The sequence below is a fragment of the Chiloscyllium punctatum genome, chromosome 29, assembly GCF_047496795.1.
Source record: "Chiloscyllium punctatum isolate Juve2018m chromosome 29, sChiPun1.3, whole genome shotgun sequence".
In the NCBI taxonomy this organism is placed as follows: Eukaryota; Metazoa; Chordata; class Chondrichthyes; order Orectolobiformes; family Hemiscylliidae; genus Chiloscyllium; species Chiloscyllium punctatum.
The window spans coordinates 32,935,270-32,956,860 of NC_092767.1; the positions used below are offsets into that span (position 1 = coordinate 32,935,270).

Below are 21,591 nucleotides of genomic sequence, written 5' to 3' on the forward strand. Positions count from 1 at the left end.
GTGCGAGTGTCAGGCTGATAGTGACGCAGTAAGTGTGTTGGGAGCAGAGCGATAGGAACGCAATAAGTGTGAACGGCTCTGGATGATAGTGACAGGTCACTATGAGGGGGAGGATGGTGGTGGTCCAGTGAGTGTGAGGTGTCAGGATGACAGTGAAGCAGACTGTTATTCTGATGGTGACATGGCAATGTGATGGGGTCAGGGTGACAGTGACGTCGATGCTTTCAGGAGGTCAGGTTGTAGTGATGCAGAAATTGTAAGGGGTCAGGGTGATACTGACGCAGGGAGTGTGAGATGTCAGTGTGTTAGTGACGCAGAACATTTGAGGGGCCAGACTTATAGTGATGCAGTATGGGCAAGGGGTCAGGGTGACAGTGATGTAGATGCAAGTGTGAGTGTGAGTGTCTCAGGCTGATAGTGATGAAGTAAATGCGAGGGGGTAAGGCAGTTAGGGATGTAGTAAGTGTGCAGGGGTTGTGCTAGAAGTGACGCCATAAATGTGAGTGTTGAAGCTGATAGTGACGCATTAAGTTTGAGGGCATCAGGCTGATCTTGACGCAGTAAGTGACGTTGTCAGGATGATAGTTACGCTGTAAGTGTATGGGGGCACAATGCTCTTGACGCAGTAAGAGTGGGGAGTCAGGGTGATAGTGATGCAGTGAGCATGAGTGGGTCAGCCTGATCGTGACGCAGTATATGTGAGGGAGTTAGCCTGGTACTGGCACAGTATGTGTGAAATGGTCAGGCTGATATTGATGCAGTTAGTGTGTTGGGGTCAAAGTGATAGTGACGCAATAGGTGTAAGTGGCTCAGGATGATAGTGACACAGTGGGTGTGAGATACCAGTGTGATAGTGACGCAGTAAGTGTAAGGGGTCAGGATGACAGTGACACTAAGTGAACGGCCCTCAGTGTGATAGTGCCACAGCAAGTGTGGGTTTGTCAGGGTGTAAATGATGTCGTAAGTGAGAGAGGGGCATTGCGATAGTGTTGCAGTAAGTGTGAGGTGGTCAGGCTGATAGTGACACAGTCAATGTGACCGGGCAGTGTTTTAGTGACAAGATAATTGTGAGGCGTCAGTCTGATACTGACACAATAAATGTGATGGAGTCAGGCGGATAGTGACACAGGAAGTGTGAGGGGTCAGCCTGATAATGACACAATAAGTGTAAGGATTCAGGGTGATAGTAACATGTGAAGCGTGAGGGCGTGATTGAAAGTGATGCAATAAGTGTGTGGTGGTTAGGCTGATGGGGACGCAATAAAATGGCAAAGACTGAGTGAGTGGGTCAGGGTGATAGTGACACAATAAATGTGAGGAGGTCAGGGTGAGAGTGACAAAGTAAATGAGAGAGGATCAGAGTGAGAGTGACACAGTAAGTCTGAGGGGTCAGACTGATATTGACACAGTAAGTATGAAGGGGTCAGGCTGAGAATGACACAGTCATTGTGAGGGGGGAGAGTTTTATTTATACAGTAAGTGCGAGGCGTCAGACTGAAACTGATACAAAAAGTGTGAGTGGGTCAGGGTGATATTGACGCAATACGTCTGAGGGGTCAGGCTGATAGTGACGCAGTCAGTGTGATGGGGCAGAGTTTTAGTAACATTGTAAGCGTGAGGCGTCAGTCTGGTACTGACACAAAAAGTGTAATGGAGTCAGGCTGATAGTGACGCAGTAGGTTTTAGAAGTGAGGGTGATATTAACATAGGAAGTGCGAGGGCGTCACTGATAGTGACGCAATATGTGTGTGGCTGTCAGGCTGATACTGACACAGTAAAAATGAGGATGTCAAGGTGAAACTGGTGCAGTAAGTGTGAGGATGGCAGATGGACAGTGATGCAGTAAGTGTGAGGGGTTCACGCTGATATTGAGGCATGCAAGTGTGAGGGGTTAGGTTAATAGTGATGCTGTGTGCCGGCGGGTCCGGCTGATAACGACGCAGAAAATGTGAGTGTCTCAGTGTGACAGTGATGCATTACATGTGAGAGGGTCAGGGTGATAATGACAGGAAAAGTGTTAGGGGTTCAGGTTGATACTGATGCTGTAATTATGAGCTTGATCAGCATGATAGTGAGGGGCTTAGGCTAATAGCGACACAGCAATTGTGAGGGGGGTCAGGGTAGTGGTGACGCAAAACGTGTGAGCGGGTCAGGCTAATAGTGATGCAGTACGTGTGAGGTGTCAGGCCAATAGTGACGCAGTAATGGAAAGAGTGTTGGTGTGCTAGTGACGCAGTAAGTGTGAGCCGCTCAGGATGATAGTGATGCAATAAGCGTGAGGTTTCAGGTAGACACCCATGCAGTAAGTGTGACGTGTTTGGGGTGACAGTGACGCAGACACTTTGAGGGTGTCAGTTTGAGAGTGACACAGGAAATGTGGGGGGACAGGTTGAGAGTGACACAGTAAGTGTAAGAGGTCAGGCTGATAATGATATTGGAGTCAGGATAATAGTGGTGCAGTGAGCATGAGTTGTCAGGTTGATACTGACACACACGGCGTGAGTGGGATAGAGTTATAGTGATGCAGCAAGAATGAGGAGGTCAGAGTGATCGTGTGCAAGGTCTGGCTGAATGTGATGCAAGGAGAGTGAAAGGTTTAGTGTGATCTGGACGCACTAAGTTTGCGGGGTCAAGGTGATAGTGATGCTGTAAGTATGAGTGGGTCAGTCTGATAGTGACACAGTACATTTGAAGGGATCAGGCTGGTAGTGATGCAGTAAGCGTGAGGGGGTCAGGCTGATATTGATGCACTAAGTGAGAGAATGTCAAGGTGATGGTGATGCATTAAGTGTGAGCAGGTTAGAGAGAGAGTGACGCTGTTAGTGAGTGGGGTTTGGCTGATAGGGATGCAGTCGGTGCGCATGTGTCAGGGTGCGAGTGATGCACGAAGTATGAGGGTGCCAGAGGGATAGTGACGCATTAAGTATGAGGGTGTCAGAATGATTGTGATGCAGTAATTCTGAGGGGATCAGAGAGAAACCAACGCAGTCAGGCTGTTAGTGACGCTGTCAGTGTGAGTGTTGAAGCTCATAGTGAAGCAGTAGGTGTGAGGTGGTCAGTGTGATTGTGGCGCAGTAAATGTGAGAGGGTCAAGGTGATAGTGACATAGTAAGTTTGAGGAAGCAGTGTTGCAGTGACACGGTAAGTGTGAGACGTCAGTCTGGTACTTACATAATAAGTGTGATGGAGTCAGGCTGATAGTGACACAGTAAGTGTCAGGAGTCAGGGTAATAGTAATAGGAAGTTTAAGGGCGTGACTGATAGTGACAAAGTAAGTGTTTGGCAGTCAGGCTGATAGTGACGCAGTCAAAATGAGGGTCTCGAAGTGAAAGTGGCGCAGTAAATGTGAGGACGCCTGATGGACAGTGATGCAGTAAGTTTGAGGGGTTCACACTGATATTAAGGCGGTAAGTGTGAGGGGTCAGATCTAGAGTGATGCAGGAAGTGTCGGCGGGTCAGGCTGATAGTGATGCATACAAAGACCAAATATCCAAGGCTCACTGTAGTGCTGAATAGCGAGACTTCTCAAGGCTAAGACAAAAAACAATAGTTCTCATCCTGGTCAAAATTCACAATGCTTCATTCTAAAATTGTCCTCTCCTGCTTCTCGATTCACCAATGAAGGAACAAAATTTAATTGCACCACCCGGTTTATCTCTTCAAATATTTTGCAACTCTAAATGAGATTATCTCTCTTGTTTTGAAACTGTTAAAAAAGACCGGATTTGCCCAATTTCAATTCACAGGACTAATGTTCATCCATGATATCAAGGCTAATCGCCATTCGTGGTATTCCTCATATGGCATTAGTATCTTTCCTAAATTGCTCATAATTCCTCACACTGTAGTCCAAGTGCGGTCGAACTGAGCCACAATACATTGGAAATAATGCTTTGTTCTCCTGCTCTGAAATCCTTCTGCAGCTTTCACAACAGACTTCTACAACTGCTACGAGACTTCATTGACTTATTAAACAGTTCTCCAAGATGCAATTCCAAAAATCTGTACATCAGACTTTCTACTTCAAACCTTCGATAATAATCTGCACACATTTCCCTCCTGACAAGTTGCTATTTATTAAATCATGAGGGACATGGATAGGTTGACTCACCAAGGTGTTTTCCTGCTGGTGAGGAAGTCAAAATTTAGAAAACATTGTTTTAAAATTAGTTTGTAAGGATTTAAAAGGGACGTCAGGGGCAACTTTTTCAGTCGTGTCCAGAATGAGCTGCCAGAGAAATTGTTGGAGACTGATACAACTGTAACATTTAATACAATCTGGATGGATATATGAGTAACAAGGTTTAGAGGGTTGTGGGCCAAATGTTGGCAAATGGGACCTATTAATTTAGGAGAACTGTCCACTATGGTCAAGTTGGAAAGAAGGGCCACTTTCCATGTTGTATTGTTCAAGGACTTGATGACTCTAGAACAATCGCAAAAACTTTGCAAATAATTCCATCAAGACGATTTCAAGTTCCAAATCTTCGGTCAATCTTCCTCTCTTGTGCTCACAAGTTCATTACCTGATGTCAGAACTTACAGATTAGTTTCTGGATCCCTTTCTGTAAATTGGTTCTGCATTCTTTCTAATTCCGATTTTTTTTTAACGAATGTAGCGAGTGTTAATGGACTTAGCATCAATATTTCTAATACCATATTTCGATGAATATTAAAACACAACAGCATATCTACTTTGGCACCAGATGACGAGCAATTGAGTCGAAATCGATCAGACGCAGTGATACAATAATCCTCTCTTCGTGTGGTGTACATCCGTGACTCTATAATTCAATGAAGAATCATTCCCACAACTTCAGCTGTGTCAGGATCTAGTTTTCGGTGAAAGCCTGTCAATCTGCTAAGGTAACGTTTGTCTGGGTCTCTGCAAAGGATTCGGCGACATCTTTGGGTCTTGACAATTTGTTCTTCAAACAAATTACGTATTTCATGAATTCAGTTCTTTTACTATGAAAATTCGCAAAGAGGATGCAGCTGTGATGGCCGAGAGGTTAAGGCATTGGATTTGAATTCCAAAGGGATCTCCCTGCGCAGGTTCGAATCCTGCTCACAGAGTTGACTCTTCCAAAAGTCATTAATTACTTTGCAGAATTTGGATTTCTTGGAGCTTGAGCTTTGCATTCAATTGAAAGTAAATTTTTAACTGTGAAGAATCAGAAGTAATTTCAAGATGTCTAATTGAATAAATTATATGTCGAGACACAAAAAGCCATCAACTTCAAACACGAATCAGTTTCCAAACATTTGTCGAACTATCGTGAAATTTGGATGTTTAGGAGGCGGGCGGGGTGGGGGGGGTGAAATTAAGCAAAACAAGAAGCAATGCAATACATTTCCCTGCAGGTGATGATTTTTTTTTAGGATCAGTTGAAAGTCAAGCTGAGAAAGTTCAACATAATTTACAGCTGACTCTCAAGGCCAATTATCTATTATATCAGCGTATCACATTGAAGTGTATCTACAAGCGACTTAATCTCTGTCTTTTATTGGGAACCATCTCTTTCATTGTAACCATCAGGAAAGACCATTTCCTTCGCTAAAAAGAGAAATGAATATGTCACTAACCTTTGTTTGTTTCATGTCCAAGAATACTCAGATCAATAGCTCCCTTGATTACCTCTGCTGGTCATGTTCGCAAAGAGGTCTAGCAAATTGCCAAGTGTGATTTTCCTTTCAATAAATAATGTTGAATCAATTTTGCTGCAAATATCTTGTCCTAACTTTGTGCTTTTCTTCTTTTATATTGGTGTCTCGCACCTTACAAATGACAGCAAAGGTATGAATGGAGATGGAAACATGTAACTCTCGTCAGCGGCAGCTTTCAGTGAGATCACGGCTGATTTGGTCAATGCTCAGGGGGCCGTGCTGTCTGTAGTCATGGCCGAGTGGTTAAGGCGATGGATTAGAAATCCATTGGGCTTTCCCCACGTAGGTTCGAATCCTGCTGACTACGTTATGAATGCTTTCCTGCTGGAACTATTCAAAGTTCAGAAAGCCTGTTTTGCAAACCAGGCCTGTAATTTGATTAGACTTGAGAAACTCGAGTTCTTCATCAGAAATGCTCCACATTTAAAACATTATCTCTGTTTCTCTTTCCAGATACACTGCTCGACACATCGGGTTTCTGCAGTTGTTATTGAACGCCCTGAGCAGAAGTGCTGCTTTTCATTAGATTCCTTTCATCCCTTGTCCTCTGTTCTCTGACTCTGGTCATTGGCAACACTTCCTCCTGCTCGTCAGAGTGCTCATTCCCCACCGCTCCCTCTCCCATCATTACAAACGACCGCAGGAAATTGCCACTTAACCATCTTTGTTCCAAAGTGAAACTCACCAGCCTAGGAACTCTCTCCACCAAACGGGACTTCTCATCCCTGGACATGGTGCAAGCCAGAGGATTGTGAAGAGTTACTGTGAAAATATTGTCAGTTGGCAGTTGGAAAAATGTTTAGGAAGCAAACCATATAATTTAGGCTCCAGCTTTGGAAATCTTGAGAAGCCCTTTGGGAAATGGAATCATAGGAGATTGAAGAAGTGTAAATTGTCAGTCCGAGTAGAGGAAGGGACATTGACTCTGATCTTCTCGGCACAGGAACTGATCTGAGACATTGAAAGAATTCTCGCTCCCGTACGCGAGGAATACAAACTTCATCTGGACTGTGGGACAATGAAAAACTCTGGAACACTCAAGACAATATCCAAACATTGACTGAGATCACTACAGTACGAGTACTATAGATGGGTCAGTTTTTGTCCACTGTGTGCGGCAGGGCTTCCTGACACAGTATGTAGACATGCCTTCAAGGGAAGAAGCCACTTTCGATTTAGTACTGAGTAACGAGCCTGGCCAGGTTTTAGATATGGAAGGAGGTGAGCACTGTGGAGACAGCGATCACAATTCTCTCAGGTTTACTTTCGTGATGGAAAGGGATAGGTGTACTCCACGGAGCAAGAGTTTCAGCTGGTGGAAGGGAAATCACGATGCAATGAGGTAAGATTTAGGAATCGTAGAGTGGGGTAGGAAACTGTAGGGGGTGAGCACATTAAAAATGTGGAGCTTATTCAAGGAAAAGCTCCTGTATGTCCTAGATAAGTATGTACCTGTCAGGGCGGGAGTAAGATATAGAACGCGTGAGCCGTGCTTTACTAAGGAAGTGGAAACCCTGGTCAAGAAGAACAAGAAGTCTTATGTTAGGAGAAAACGTGAAAACTCAGTTCGAGCGCTCGAGGGTTCCAACGATATCAGGAAAGACCTAAAAAGAGAGCTGAGAAGAACCAGGAGGAGACATGAGAAGTTGTTGGCAGATAGGATCAGGGTTAACCCTAAGGCTTTCCATAGGTATGTGAGCACTAAAAGAATGACGAGAGTTAAATTTGGGACAATCAAGGATAATAATGGGAAGTCGTATGTGGAGTCAGTGGAGATAGAGGAAGCACTAAATAAATATTTTTCGACAGAGTTCGCTATAGATAATGAAAATGTTGGCGAGGAAGATACAGAGATACTTGCGTCTAGACTAGAAGAGATTGAGTTTCACATGGAAGAGATATTAGAAATACTGCAGAGTGTGAAAATAGATAAGTCAGCTGGGCCGGACGGGATCTATCTGATATTGTTTAGCAAATGCACGACAGGAAGGTACAAATCAAGCTGATGCTAACAACGGCTCGTTTTGAGCCGCTAATTTGCAGTGAAGTGGCGGCGCCAATAAAAGGTGTCACGCAGCTCGTCTAATTCCACATCCTGAGCTCGAAATGACCAGATGTCTCTCGCAGAGTTTCGGCAGGGTCTTGCTTAGACGACACCATGACACGTTTTCACTGGAGTGGATCATGAAATCGCGTCGGGACTGTGAATAAAACGATGGAAACTTCCAGCAGAGAAGGAGGCGACCCTGAAGCAGGCAGCTGAGGACAAATGTTTCTCCTTTGCCAGTGAAAGGCACTGCTTCACAAATTGGAAACTTCGAAGTGAAGCAGTGTTGGTGATTTTCTTCGCTGCTTGTTCACCTTTTTAATTCTGATTCCGTGAAAGTCCATGGCATTACATATCGACATTCTGCCAGCGGTGAGCGTGTCTGTTGGGCCAGTGGCGTAATGGTTAACGCGTCTGACTTCGGATCAGAAGATTGTAGGTTCGAGTCCTACCTTCCTCGAAGGAAATGTCCGACTTTAACCGTGCCCCACGTTGACGCTCCCCTGTGGTGCCCTGCTGGGACGTCGCTTCTGTGCTTCCACATTTGAAACTTGCATTTGTCCTATTATCCATTTCAAATTCCAGCTCACCACAACGGAGACTTCTGTCGCTTTGGGGGTATGTTTCTGTGTGTCTCCCTTTGTGGGTGAAAATGAGCATGAGTTCCTCAAAAGAGTTACAAGTCGCTGTGCAAAGGTCACTCATCTGCCCCATTATTGTGCTATTTAAGAACACAGGATAAAGTCATTGACATTTGCACTGGGAACATTAGAACACACGAGACTTTGGGCCAAAGTTGGAAACTGCGACTGGAATGATTGGCTCTCTGATTCGCCGCGATGCACACAGGTGGAATGGCCTTTTCCCACTTTGTAAATCTACGAAGACAAGTTGAAAATAATCTGCAAGGAAAATGTTCATAAAGGGTGTTTTATTTACACCAAATACGACAGTATCTATCACCTTGTCTTGTTATTTACTTCTGAGGATTCCATACTCTCAGAACCGTGGCCCGGATCGTATTCCGGCTCATGGAATGCTGGTATTGTCCAGCTAACATGTCGGTGTCCCAGTACTTCTGCCGATTTTCCGATGCTAGCAGGTCATTGGTTTTGTCCAAAACATTATGAATGTTCACATAATACGAATAGCTGCAGTTGCTGGAAATCTGAGCCAAAAACGAAAATTGATTGCGGAACGCAGAAAGACTGGCAACAGAAACATCGACTTTCCTGCTCCTCGGATGCTGCTGTGCTTTTCCAAAATTTTCTGATCTAAAATCAGGTTTCCAGCAACTGCAGTCCTGACTTTTGCCTAGTTCCTTCAGTGTCGCTGGTTCCCAATTCAAGAACTCCATCTCTAGCGGTTTCATGTCTGTACCTCCATGCTGTCGAGTTGAAGAGTGAAGAAAAGTAACTCACCCCCTCCATCTCTGGGGTAATTAGGGGCTGAAAGTGAATCGTATCACATTGAAGTGTATCTACAAGCGACTTAATCTCTGTCTTTTATTGGGAACCATCTCTTTCATTGTAACCATCAGGAAAGACCATTTCGTTCGCTAAAAAGAGAAATGAATATGTCACTAACCTTTGTTTGTTTAATGGCCAAGAATACTCAGATCAATAGCTCCCTTGATGACCTCTGCTGGTCATGTTCGCAAAGAGGTCTAGCAAATTGCCAAGAGTGATTTTCCTTTCAATAAATAATGTTGAACCAATTTTGCTGCAAATATCTTGTCCTAACTTTGTGCTTTTCTTCTTTTACATTGGTGTCTCGCACCTTACAAATGACAGCAAAGGTATGAATGGAGATGGAAACATGTAACTCAAGTCAGCGGCAGCTTTCAATGAGATCACGGCTGATTTGATCAATGCTCAGGGGGCCGTGCTGTCTGTAGTCATGGCCGAGTGGTTAAGGCGATGGATAAGAAATCCATTGGGGTTTCCCCACGTAGGTTCGAATCCGGCTGACTACGTTATGAACGCTTTCCTGCTGGAAATATTCAAAGTTCAGAAAGCCTGTTTTGCAAACCAGGCCTTTAATTTGATGAGACTTGAGAAACTCGAGTTCTTCATCAGAAATGCTCCACATTTAAAACATGATCTCTGTTTCTCTTTCCAGATACACTGCTCGACACATCGGGTTTCTGCAGTTGTTATTGAACGCCCTGAGCAGAAGTGCTGCTTTTCATGAGATTCCTTTCATCCCTTGTCCTCTGTTCTCTGACTCTGGTCATTGGCAACACTTCCTCCTGCTCGTCAGAGTGCTCATTCCCCACCGCTCCCTCTCCCATCATTACAAACGACCGCAGGAAATTGCCACTTAACCATCTTTGTTCCAAAGTGAAACTCACCAGCCTAGGAACTCTCTCCACCAAACGGGACTTCTCATCCCTGGACATGGTGCAAGCCAGAGGATTGTGAAGAGTTGCTGTGAAAATATTGTCAGTTGTCAGTTGGAAAAATGTTTAGGAAGCAAACCATATAATTTAGGCTCCAGCTTTGGAAATCTTGAGAAACCCTTTGGGAAATGGAATCATAGGAGATACAAGAAGTGTAAATTGTCAGTCCGAGTAGAGGAAGGGACATTGACTCTGATCTTCTCGGCACAGGAACTGATCTGAGACATTGAAAGAATTCTCGCTCCCGTACGCGAGGAATACAAACTTCATCTGGACTGTGGGATAATGAAAAACTCTGGAACACACAAGACAATATCCAAATATTGACTGAGATCACTACAGTACGAGTACTATAGATGGGTCAGTTTTTGTCCACTGTGCGCGGGAGGGCTTCCTGACACAGTATGTAGACATGCCTTCAAGGGAAGAAGCCACTTTCGATTTAGCACTGGGTAACGAGCCTGACCAGGTTTTAGATTTGGAAGTAGGTGAGCACTGTGGAGACAGCGATCACAATTCTCTCAGGTTTACTTTCGTGATGGAAAGGGATAGGTGTACTCCAAGGAGCAAGAGTTTCAGCTGGTGGAAGGGAAATCACGATGCAATGAAGTAAGATTTAGGAATCGTAGAGTGGGGTAGGAAACTGTAGGGGGTTTTCACATTAAAAATGTGGAGGGTATTCAAGGAAAAGCTCCTGTGTGTCCTAGATAAGTATGTACCTGTCAGGGAGGGAGTAAGATATAGAACGCGTGATCCGTGCTTTACTAAGCTAGTGGAAACCCTGGTCAAGAAGAACAAGAAGTCTTATGTTAGGAGAAAACGTGAAAACTCAGTTCGAGCGCTCGAGGGTTCCAACGATATCAGGAAAGACCTAAAAAGAGAGCTGAGAAGAACCAGGAGGAGACATGAGAAGTTGTTGGCAGATAGGATCAGGGTTAACCCTAAGGCTTTCCATAGGTATGTGAGCACTAAAAGAATGACGAGAGTTAAATTTGGGACAATCAAGGATAATAGTGGGAAGTCGTATGTGGAGTCAGTGGAGATAGAGGAAGCACTAAATAAATATTTTTCGACAGAGTTCGCTCTCGATAATGAAAATGTTGGCGAGGAAGATAGAGAGATACTTGCGTCTAGACCAGAAGAGATTGAGGTTCACATGGAAGAGATATTAGAAATACTGCAGAGTGTGAAAATAGATAAGTCAGCTGGGCCGGACGGGATCTATCTGATGTTGTTCAGCAAATGCACGACAGGAAGGTACAAATCAAGCTGATGCTAACAACGGCTCGTTTTGAGCCGCTAATTTGCAGTGAAGTGGCGGCGCCAATAAAAGGTGTCACGCAGCTCGTCTAATTCCACATCCTGAGCTCGAAATGACCAGATGTCTCTCGCAGAGTTTCGGCAGGGTCTTGCTTAGAAGACACCATGACAGGTTTTCACTGGAGTGGATCATGAATTCGCGTCGGGACTGCGAATAAAACGATGGAAACTTCCAGCAGAGAAGGAGGCGACCCCGAAGCAGGCAGCTGAGGACAAATGTTTCTCCTTTGCCAGTGAAAGTCACTGCTTCACAAATTGGAAACTTCGAAGTGAAGCAGTGTTGGTGATTTTCTTCGCTGCTTGTTCACCTTTTTAATTCTGATTCCGTGAAAGTCAATGGCATTACATATCGACGTTCTGCCAGCGGTGTGCGTGTCTGTTGGGCCGGTGGCGTAATGGATAACGCGTCTGACTTCGGATCAGAAGATTGTAGGTTCGAGTCCTACCTGGCTCGAGGGGAATGTCTGACTTTAACCGTGCCCCACGTTGACGCTCCCCTGTGGTGTCCTGCCGGGACGTCGCTTCTGTGCTTCCACATTTGAAACTTGCATTTGTCCTATTATCCATTTCAAATTCCAGCTCACCACAACGGAGACCTCTGTCGCTTTGGGGGTATCTTTCTGTGTGTCTCCCTTTGTGGGTGAAAATGAGCATAAGTTCCTCAAAAGAGTTACAAGTCGCTGTGCAAAGGTCACACATCTGCCCCATTATTGTGCCATTTCAGAACACAGGATAAAGTCATTGACATTTGCACTGGGAACATTAGAACACACGAGAATTTGGGCCAAAGTTGGAAACTGCGACTGGAATGCTTGGCTCTCTGATCAGCCGCGATGCACACAGGTGGAATGTCCTTTTCCCACTTTGTAAATCTACGAAGACAAGTTGAAAATGTTCATAAAGGGTGTTTTATTTACACCAAATACGACAGTATCTATCGCCTTGTCTTGTTATTTACTTGTGAGGATTCCATACTCTCAGAACCGTGGCCCGGATCGTATTCCCGCTCATGGAATGCTGGTATTGTTCAGCTAACATGTCGGTGTCCCAGTACTTCTGCCGATTTTCCGATGCTAGCAGGTCATTGGTTTTGTCCAAAACATGATGAATGTTAACATAATACGAATAGCTGCAGTTACTGGAAATCTGAGCCAAAAACGAAAATTGATTGCGGAACGCAGAAAGACTGGCAACAGAAACATCGACTTTCCTGCTCCTCGGATGCTGCTGTGCTTTTCCAAAATTTTCTGATCTAAGATCAGGTTTCCAGCAACTGCAGTCCTGACTTTTGCCTAGTTCCTTCAGTGTCGCTGGTTCCCAATTCAAGAACTCCATCTCTAGCGGTTTCATGTCTGTACCTCCATGCTGTCGAGTTGAAGAGTGAAGAAAAGTAACTCACCCCCTCCATCTCTGGGGTAATTAGGGGCTGAAAGTGAATCGTATCACATTGAAGTGTATCTACAAGCGACTTAATCTCTGTCTTTTATTGGGAACCATCTCTTTCATTGTAACCATCAGGAAAGACCATTTCGTTCGCTAAAAAGAGAAATGAATATGTCACTAGCCTTTGTTTGTTTCATGGCCAAGAATACTCAGATCAATAGCTCCCTTGATGACCTCTGCTGGTCATGTTCGCAAAGAGGTCTAGCAAATTGCCAAGTGTGATTTTCCTTTCAATAAATAATGTTGAACCAATTTTGCTGCAAATATCTTGTCCTAACTTTGTGCTTTTCTTCTTTTACATTGGTGTCTCGCACCTTACAAATGACAGCAAAGGTATGAATGGAGATGGAAACATGTCACTCAAGTCAGCGGCAGCTTTCAATGAGATCACGGCTGATTTGGTCAATGCTCAGGGGGCCGTGCTGTCTGTAGTCATGGCCGAGTGGTTAAGGCGATGGGTAAGAAATCCATTGGGGTTTCCCCACGTAGGTTCGAATCCTGCTGACTACGTTATGAACGCTTTCCTGCTGGAAATATTCAAAGTTCAGAAAGCCTGTTTTGCAAACCAGGCCTTTAATTTGATGAGACTTGAGAAACTCGAGTTCTTCATCAGAAATGCTCCACATTTAAAACATGATCTCTGTTTCTCTTTCCACATACACTGCTCGACACATCGGGTTTCTGCAGTTGTTATTGAACGCCCTGAGCAGAAGTGCTGCTTTTCATGAGATTCCTTTCATCCCTTGTCCTCTGTTCTCTGACTCTGGTCATTGGCAACACTTCCTCCTGCTCGTCAGAGTGCTCATTCCGCACCGCTCCCTCTCCCATCATTACAAACGACCGCAGGAAATTGCCACTTAACCATCTTTGTTCCAAAGTGAAACTCACCAGCCTCGGAACTCTCTCCACCAAACGGGACTTCTCATCCCTGGACATGGTGCAAGCCAGAGGATTGTGAAGAGTTGCTGTGAAAATATTGTCAGTTGTCAGTTGGAAAAATGTTTAGGAAGCAAACCATATAATTTAGGCTCCAGCTTTGGAAATCTTGAGAAACCCTTTGGGAAATGGAATCATAGGAGATACAAGAAGTGTAAATTGTCAGTCCGAGTAGAGGAAGGGACATTGACTCTGATCTTCTCGGCACAGGAACTGATCTGAGACATTGAAAGAATTCTCGCTCCCGTACGCGAGGAATACAAACTTCATCTGGACTGTGGGATAATGAAAAACTCTGGAACACACAAGACAGTATCCAAATATTGACTGAGATCACTACAGTACGAGTACTATAGATGGGTCAGTTTTTGTCCACTGTGTGCGGGAGGGCTTCCTGACACAGTATGTAGACATGCCTTCAAGGGAAGAAGCCACTTTCGATTTAGTACTGGGTAACGAGCCTGGCCAGGTTTTAGATTTGGAAGTAGGTGAGCACTGTGGAGACAGCGATCACAATTCTCTCAGGTTTACTTTCGTGATGGAAAGGGATAGGTGTACTCCACGGAGCAAGAGTTTCAGCTGGTGGAAGGGAAATCACGATGCAATGAGGTAAGATTTAGGAATCGTAGAGTGGGGTAGGAAACTGTAGGGGGTGAGCACATTAAAAATGTGGAGGGTATTCAAGGAAAAGCTCCTGTGTGTCCTAGATAAGTATGTACCTGTCAGGGAGGGAGTAAGATATAGAACGCGTGATCCGTGCTTTACTAAGCTAGTGGAAACCCTGGTCAAGAAGAACAAAAAGTCTTATGTTAGGAGAAAACGTGAAAACTCAGTTCGAGCGCTCGAGGGTTCCAACGATATCAGGAAAGACCTAAAAAGAGAGCTGAGAAGAACCAGGAGGAGACATGAGAAGTTGTTGGCAGATAGGATCAGGGTTAACCCTAAGGCTTTCCATAGGTATGTGAGCACTAAAAGAATGACGAGAGTTAAATTTGGGACAATCAAGGATAATAGTGGGAAGTCGTATGTGGAGTCAGTGGAGATAGAGGAAGCACTAAATAAATATTTTTCGACAGAGTTCGCTCTCGATAATGAAAATGTTGGCGAGGAAGATAGAGAGATACTTGCGTCTAGACCAGAAGAGATTGAGGTTCACATGGAAGAGATATTAGAAATACTGCAGAGTGTGAAAATAGATAAGTCAGCTGGGCCGGACGGGATCTATCTGATGTTGTTCAGCAAATGCACGACAGGAAGGTACAAATCAAGCTGATGCTAACAACGGCTCGTTTTGAGCCGCTAATTTGCAGTGAAGTGGCGGCGCCAATAAAAGGTGTCACGCAGCTCGTCTAATTCCACATCCTGAGCTCGAAATGACCAGATGTCTCTCGCAGAGTTTCGGCAGGGTCTTGCTTAGACGACACCATGACAGGTTTTCACTGGAGTGGATCATGAATTCGCGTCGGGACTGCGAATAAAACGATGGAAACTTCCAGCAGAGAAGGAGGCGACCCCGAAGCAGGCAGCTGAGGACAAATGTTTCTCCTTTGCCAGTGAAAGTCACTGCTTCACAAATTGGAAACTTCGAAGTGAAGCAGTGTTGGTGATTTTCTTCGCTGCTTGTTCACCTTTTTAATTCTGATTCCGTGAAAGTCAATGGCATTACATATCGACATTCTGCCAGCGGTGCGCGTGTCTGTTGGGCCAGTGGCGTAATGGATAACGCGTCTGACTTCGGATCAGAAGATTGTAGGTTCGAGTCCTACTTGGCTCGAGGGGAATGTCTGACTTTAACCGTGCCCCACGTTGACGCTCCCCTGTGATGTCCTGCCGGGACGTCGCTTCTGTGCTTCCACATTTGAAACTTGCATTTGTCCTATTATCCATTTCAAATTCCACCTCACCACAACGGAGACCTCTGTCGCTTTTGGGGGTATCTTTCTGTGTGTCTCCCTTTGTGGGTGAAAATGAGCATAAATTCCTCAAAAGAGTTACAAGTCGCTGTGCAAAGGTCACACATCTGCCACATTATTGTGCCATTTAAGAACACAGGATAAAGTCATTGACATTTGCACTGGGAACATTAGAACACACGAGACTTTGGGCCAAAGTTGGAAACTGCGACTGGAATGATTGGCTCTCTGATTAGCCGCGATGCACACAGGTGGAATGGCCTTTTCCCACTTTGTAAATCTACGAAGACAAGTTGAAAATAATCTGCAAGGAAAATGTTCATAAAGTGTGTTTTATTTACACCAAATACGACAGTATCTATCGCCTTGTCTTGTTATTTACTTGTGAGGATTCCATACTCTCAGAACCGTGGCCCGGATCGTATTCCGGCTCATGGAATGCTGGTATTGTTCAGCTAACATGTCGGTGTCCCAGTACTTCTGCCGATTTTCCGATGCTAGCAGGTCATTGGGTTTGTCCAAAACATGATGAATGTTAACATAATACGAATAGCTGCAGTTGCTGGAAATCTGAGCCAAAAACGAAAATTGATTGCGGAACGCAGAAAGACTGGCAACAGAAACATCGACTTTCCTGCTCCTCGGATGCTGCTGTGCTTTTCCAAAATTTTCTGATCTAAAATCAGGTTTCCAGCAACTGCAGTCCTGACTTTTGCCTAGTTCCTTCAGTGTCGCTGGTTCCCAATTCAAGAACTCCATCTCTAGCGGTTTCATGTCTGTACCTCCATGCTGTCGAGTTGAAGAGTGAAGAAAAGTAACTCACCCCCTCCATCTCTGGGGTAATTAGGGGCTGAAAGTGAATCGTATCACATTGAAGTGTATCTACAAGCGACTTAATCTCTGTCTTTTATTGGGAACCATCTCTTTCATTGTAACCATCAGGAAAGACCATTTCGTTCGCTAAAAAGAGAAATGAATATGTCACTAACCTTTGTTTGTTTCATGGCCAAGAATACTCAGATCAATAGCTCCCTTGATCACCTCTGCTGGTCATGTTCGCAAAGAGGTCTAGCAAATTGCCAAGTGTGATTTTCCTTTCAATAAATAATGTTGAACCAATTTTGCTGCAAATATCTTGTCCTAACTTTGTGCTTTTCTTCTTTTACATTGGTGTCTCGCACCTTACAAATGACAGCAAAGGTATGAATGGAGATGGAAACATGTAATTCAAGTCAGCGGCAGCTTTCAATGAGATCACGGCTGATTTGGTCAATGCTCAGGGGGCGGTGCTGTCTGTAGTCATGGCCGAGTGGTTAAGGCGATGGATTAGAATTCCATTGGGGTTTCCCCACGTAGGATCGAATCCTGCTGACTACGTTATGAACGCTTTCCTGCTGGAACTATTCAAAATTCAGAAAGCCTGTTTTGCAAACCAGGCCTGTAATTTGATTAGACTTGAGAAACTCGAGTTCTTCATCAGAAATGCTCCACATTTAAAACATGATCTCTGTTTCTCTTTCCAGATACACTGCTCGACACATCGAGTTTCTGCAGTTGTTATTGAACGCCCTGAGCAGAAGTGCTGCTTTTCATGAGATTCCTTTCATCCCTTGTCCTCTGTTCTCTGACTCTGGTCATTGGCAACACTTCCTCCTGCTCGTCAGAGTGCTCATTCCCCACCGCTCCCTCTCCCATCATTACAAACGACCGCAGGAAATTGCCACTTAACCATCTTTGTTCCAAAGTGAAACTCACCAGCCTAGGAACTCTCTCCACCAAACGGGACTTCTCATCCCTGGACATGGTGCAAGCCAGAGGATTGTGAAGAGTTGCTGTGAAAATATTGTCAGTTGTCAGTTGGAAAAATGTTTAGGAAGCAAACCATATAATTTAGGCTCCAGCTTTGGAAATCTTGAGAAACCCTTTGGGAAATGGAATCATAGGAGATACAAGAAGTGTAAATTGTCAGTCCGAGTAGAGGAAGGGACATTGACTCTGATCTTCTCGGCACAGGAACTGATCTGAGACATTGAAAGAATTCTCGCTCCCGTACGCGAGGAATACAAACTTCATCTGGACTGTGGGATAATGAAAAATTCTGGAACACTCAAGACAATATCTTTTATTGGGAACCATCTCTTTCATAGTAACCATCAGGAAAGACCATTTCGTTCGCTAAAAAAAGAAATGAATATGTCACTAACCTTTGTTTGTTTCATGTCCAAGAATACTCAGATCAATAGCTCCCTTGATTACCTCTGCTGGTCATGTTCGCAAAGAGGTCTGGCAAATTGCCAAGTGTGATTTTCCTTTCAATAAATAATTTTGACTCAGTTTTGCTGCAAATATCTTTTCCAAACATTGTGCTTCTCTTCTTTTACATTGGTGTCTCGCACCTTACAAATGACAGCAAAGGTATGAAAGGAGATGGAAGCATTTAACTCATCAAGTCAGCGGCAGCTTTCAATGAGATATCGGCTGATTTGGTCACTGCTCAACGTTGCAGCTTTGTCTGTCGTCATGGCCGCGTTCTTAAGCTGAATGATGAGAAGGTCTTTGGGGTTTCCCCACGTCGGTTCGTGTCCTGCTGACGTACGTTGTGAATGCTTTCCCGCTGAAACAATTTCTACTCGATGTTCAGAACGCTTATCTTGCAAACCAGACCGGTAATTTGATTAGACTTGGGAAATTCGAGTTCTTCATCAGAAATGTTCTGTATTTAAAGCATTATCTCTAAGAATGACGAGAGTTAAATTTGGGACAATCAAGGATAATAGTGGGAAGTTTTGTGTGGAGTCAGAGGAGATAGGGGAAGCACTAAATTAATATTTTTCGACAGTGTTCGATATAGAAATGAAAACGTTGGCGAGGAAGATACAGAGATACTTGCGTCTAGTGTAGTAGAGATTGAGGTTCACAAGGATTAGGTAATAGAAATACTGAAGATTGTGAAAACAGACAAGTCCCCTGGGCCGGATGGGATCTGTCCTAGGACCCTTCTGGGAAGCAAGGGAAGACATTGATGAGCCTTTGGAATTGATCGTCAAATCATCGTTGTCTACAGGAATAGAGCCCGTGGAATGGAGCATAGCATATGTTGTTCTCTTGTGCAAAAGGTTTCGTAGAGACAACCCTGATAATTACAGACCAGTGAATTCACTGCAGTTGTTGGTAACGTGTTGGAAAAGGTTATTATAGATAGGATTTATGACCATCTCGCAAAGAATAATCTGATCAGGGACAGTCAGCACAATTTTGTGATGGTTAGGCCTTGCCTTACGAATCTCGTTGACTTTTTTGACAAAGTGACCAAACAGGTAGATGACAGTAACCCGGTTGATGTGGTGTATATGGGTTTCAGCAAGTTGTTCGATAAGTTTCTCCACAATAGGCTTTTATACAAAATGCGGAGGAATGGAATTATGGGAGAGTTTCCAGCTTTGATCAGTAATTGGCTTGCCAACAGAAAACAGTGTTGTAGTTGATGTAACATGTTCTTCTTGGTGTTTAGGTCCTGGCGCCGTAACACAAGGGTTGGTGTTAGGTCCACTGCTGTTACATGAGATCTAACCTTGCCAATCAGTCTCCCATGGGAATCATTATTGAACACCTTACTGAAGACCGTATGGATCACATTTACTGCTCTGCCCTCATCAATCTTCTTTGTTACTTCTTCAAAAAAATTATCAAGTTTGTGAGACATGATTTCCCACGCACAAAGCCATGTTAATAATCTCGAATCAGTCCTTGCCTTTCCAAATACATGTACATTCTGTTCCTCAGGATTCCCTCCAACAATTGGAGTATTCTTGGCAGATGCAGTTTCATGTAGGGAATGCGAGGTCATATACTTTGTTGGGAAGAATCAAAAGACACACTAGTGTTAAAATCGATCGATAAAAAAAGAAGTGCGGTGCAGAGGAGTCTCAGTGTTCTCATACATGAAACGAACAAAGGTTAATCACATATTTATTTCTTGCTGGCAAAACAAAGCCTTTTCTGATTCTCACAATTAAAGAGATGGTTTGCAAGAAAATAGGAAAATTAAGTCACCAGTAGAGTAATCAATTACCAAGATATCCCTCGTGATGTTTTATGGGACACCTGGCGGGAGGGTGGTCCTCCAACCAATCAAAGTGAACTAGAGGCAGAACTCGACTAAACCACGTGATCACCCTCGCGCGCGGAGGAGAGTCTCTGTAATGAATGATCGGGAAGTTATGGAGCGAAAGGATACGGTAAGGAAAGAAATAAATAAACAGAGGGAAACGGGAGAAAAACTGTGTTACTATGAGCGGAGAGGTTTTACAAACATGTTGTGCACGTCGGAAAACACAAATTTGGACAACCCAGTCCCGTGTTTGTAGTAAACGGGGAATTGCCTCAGCGCGGCTGCAGGCCTGAGTGAGCGCCGCCATCTTTATTCGGGGCAACGATTCAGTGGACACGTGTGGGGCCGCCATCTTTGTAGGGGGCAAGGTGCAGCATGGCGCATGTGCAGCCTTTCTCTGGTACAGAGTCATTGGGCAGGATTTACACAGAACACATTCACACTCAGAGTAATGGATGTTTATTTCTGGATTTGTTTCGTCATTCATTTAAATGACTTGCTGTCGTAACTGAGTTTGCATGTCATTCAAAATTGGAGGTATTGTGCATAGTGAAAAAGGTTACCTCAGGTTACAGTGAGATATTGATCAGATACGGATTAATTTAGATAAATGTGTGGTGCTGCGTTTTGGAAAAGCAAGTCAGGGCAGGACTTATACACTAGGGGAAAGTGAAGACTGCAGATACTGGAGATCAGAGCTGAAAAATGTGTTGCTGGAAAATCACAGCAGGTCAAGCAGCATCCAAAGATCAGGAGAATCGACATTTCGGGCATGAACCCTTCTTCAGGATTCCTGAAGAAGGGCTCATGTCCGAAACGTCGATTCTCCTGATCTTTGGATGCTGCCTGACCTGCTGTGCTTTTCCAGCAACACGTTTTTCAGCCCAGGACTTATACACTGAATGGCAAGGCCCTGGAGACGCTTGCGGAACAAAGAGACCTTGGACTGCAGGATCATAGTCCTTGCAAGTCAAGTTGCAGGTAGATAGGATGATGAAGAAGGTGTTCAGTATATTTTCCTTTATTGGTTAGAGCATTGAGTATAGGATGTGGGAGGTCATGTTGCTGTACAGGACATTCGTTAGGTCACTTTTGGAATATTGTGTGCAATTCTGGCCTGCCTCCTATCGGAAGGGTGCTGTGAAAATTGAAAGTTTTCATAAAAGACTTACAAGGATGTTGTTAGGGTTGGAGGATTTGAGCTATAGGGTGAGGCGTAAAAGGCTGGGGCTGTTTTCCCTGGAGTGCCATTGGCTGAGCGGTGATGTTGTGGAGGTTTATACAATCATGAGGAGCATGAACAGGGTAAAGGAACAAGATGTTTTCCCTGGAGTAGTGGTCTCCAAAAGTAGAGGACATTGCTTTAGGGTGAACGGGGCAAAAATTCAAAGGGGGCTGAAGGGCAACTCTTTCATGCAGTGAGTGGAATGAGCTGCCAGAGAAAGTGGTGGAGGCTAGTACAATTAAAACTTGTTGAAGGGACCTAAATGGACACATGATATGATTGGGAAGCGTTTACAGGGATATGGGCCAAGTGCTGACAAATGGGAATGGATTAGGTTCGGATACCTTGTTGGCATGGATGAGTTAAACCGAAGGGTCTGTGTCGGTGCTATACATCTCGATGACTGTGGGATCATAACAGCTTATACAGCTTTGCTTCATCTCTGGGCTCCCTTATGACCACTTTGTCAATATCTAGCTTGCTCAGTACCGAACAATGGGTGTATTTTTGGTCTGTTTAGTATTTTAC

General features: G+C 44.3%; 8 non-coding genes across 8 annotated transcripts; all 8 read left to right on the top strand.

Annotated features, from left to right (window-relative positions):
- The first annotated feature begins 4,994 nt into the window (after positions 1-4,994).
- On the top strand, positions 4,995-5,076 carry trnas-uga (transfer RNA serine (anticodon UGA)). Its single transcript has one exon. It is a non-coding gene; the product is annotated as a tRNA-Ser (tRNA).
- An 816-nt stretch (positions 5,077-5,892) lies between these two features.
- On the top strand, positions 5,893-5,974 carry trnas-aga (transfer RNA serine (anticodon AGA)). The gene has a single exon. It is a non-coding gene; the product is annotated as a tRNA-Ser (tRNA).
- A 2,127-nt stretch (positions 5,975-8,101) lies between these two features.
- trnar-ucg (transfer RNA arginine (anticodon UCG)) lies at positions 8,102-8,174 on the top strand. The gene has a single exon. It is a non-coding gene; the product is annotated as a tRNA-Arg (tRNA).
- Positions 8,175-9,607: 1,433 nt separating this feature from the next.
- On the top strand, positions 9,608-9,689 carry trnas-aga (transfer RNA serine (anticodon AGA)). The gene has a single exon. It is a non-coding gene; the product is annotated as a tRNA-Ser (tRNA).
- A 2,127-nt stretch (positions 9,690-11,816) lies between these two features.
- trnar-ucg (transfer RNA arginine (anticodon UCG)) lies at positions 11,817-11,889 on the top strand. Its single transcript has one exon. It is a non-coding gene; the product is annotated as a tRNA-Arg (tRNA).
- A 1,417-nt stretch (positions 11,890-13,306) lies between these two features.
- Positions 13,307-13,388, top strand: trnas-aga (transfer RNA serine (anticodon AGA)). The gene has a single exon. It is a non-coding gene; the product is annotated as a tRNA-Ser (tRNA).
- Positions 13,389-15,515: 2,127 nt separating this feature from the next.
- On the top strand, positions 15,516-15,588 carry trnar-ucg (transfer RNA arginine (anticodon UCG)). Its single transcript has one exon. It is a non-coding gene; the product is annotated as a tRNA-Arg (tRNA).
- Positions 15,589-17,022: 1,434 nt separating this feature from the next.
- On the top strand, positions 17,023-17,104 carry trnas-aga (transfer RNA serine (anticodon AGA)). Its single transcript has one exon. It is a non-coding gene; the product is annotated as a tRNA-Ser (tRNA).
- Positions 17,105-21,591: the final 4,487 nt, after the last annotated feature.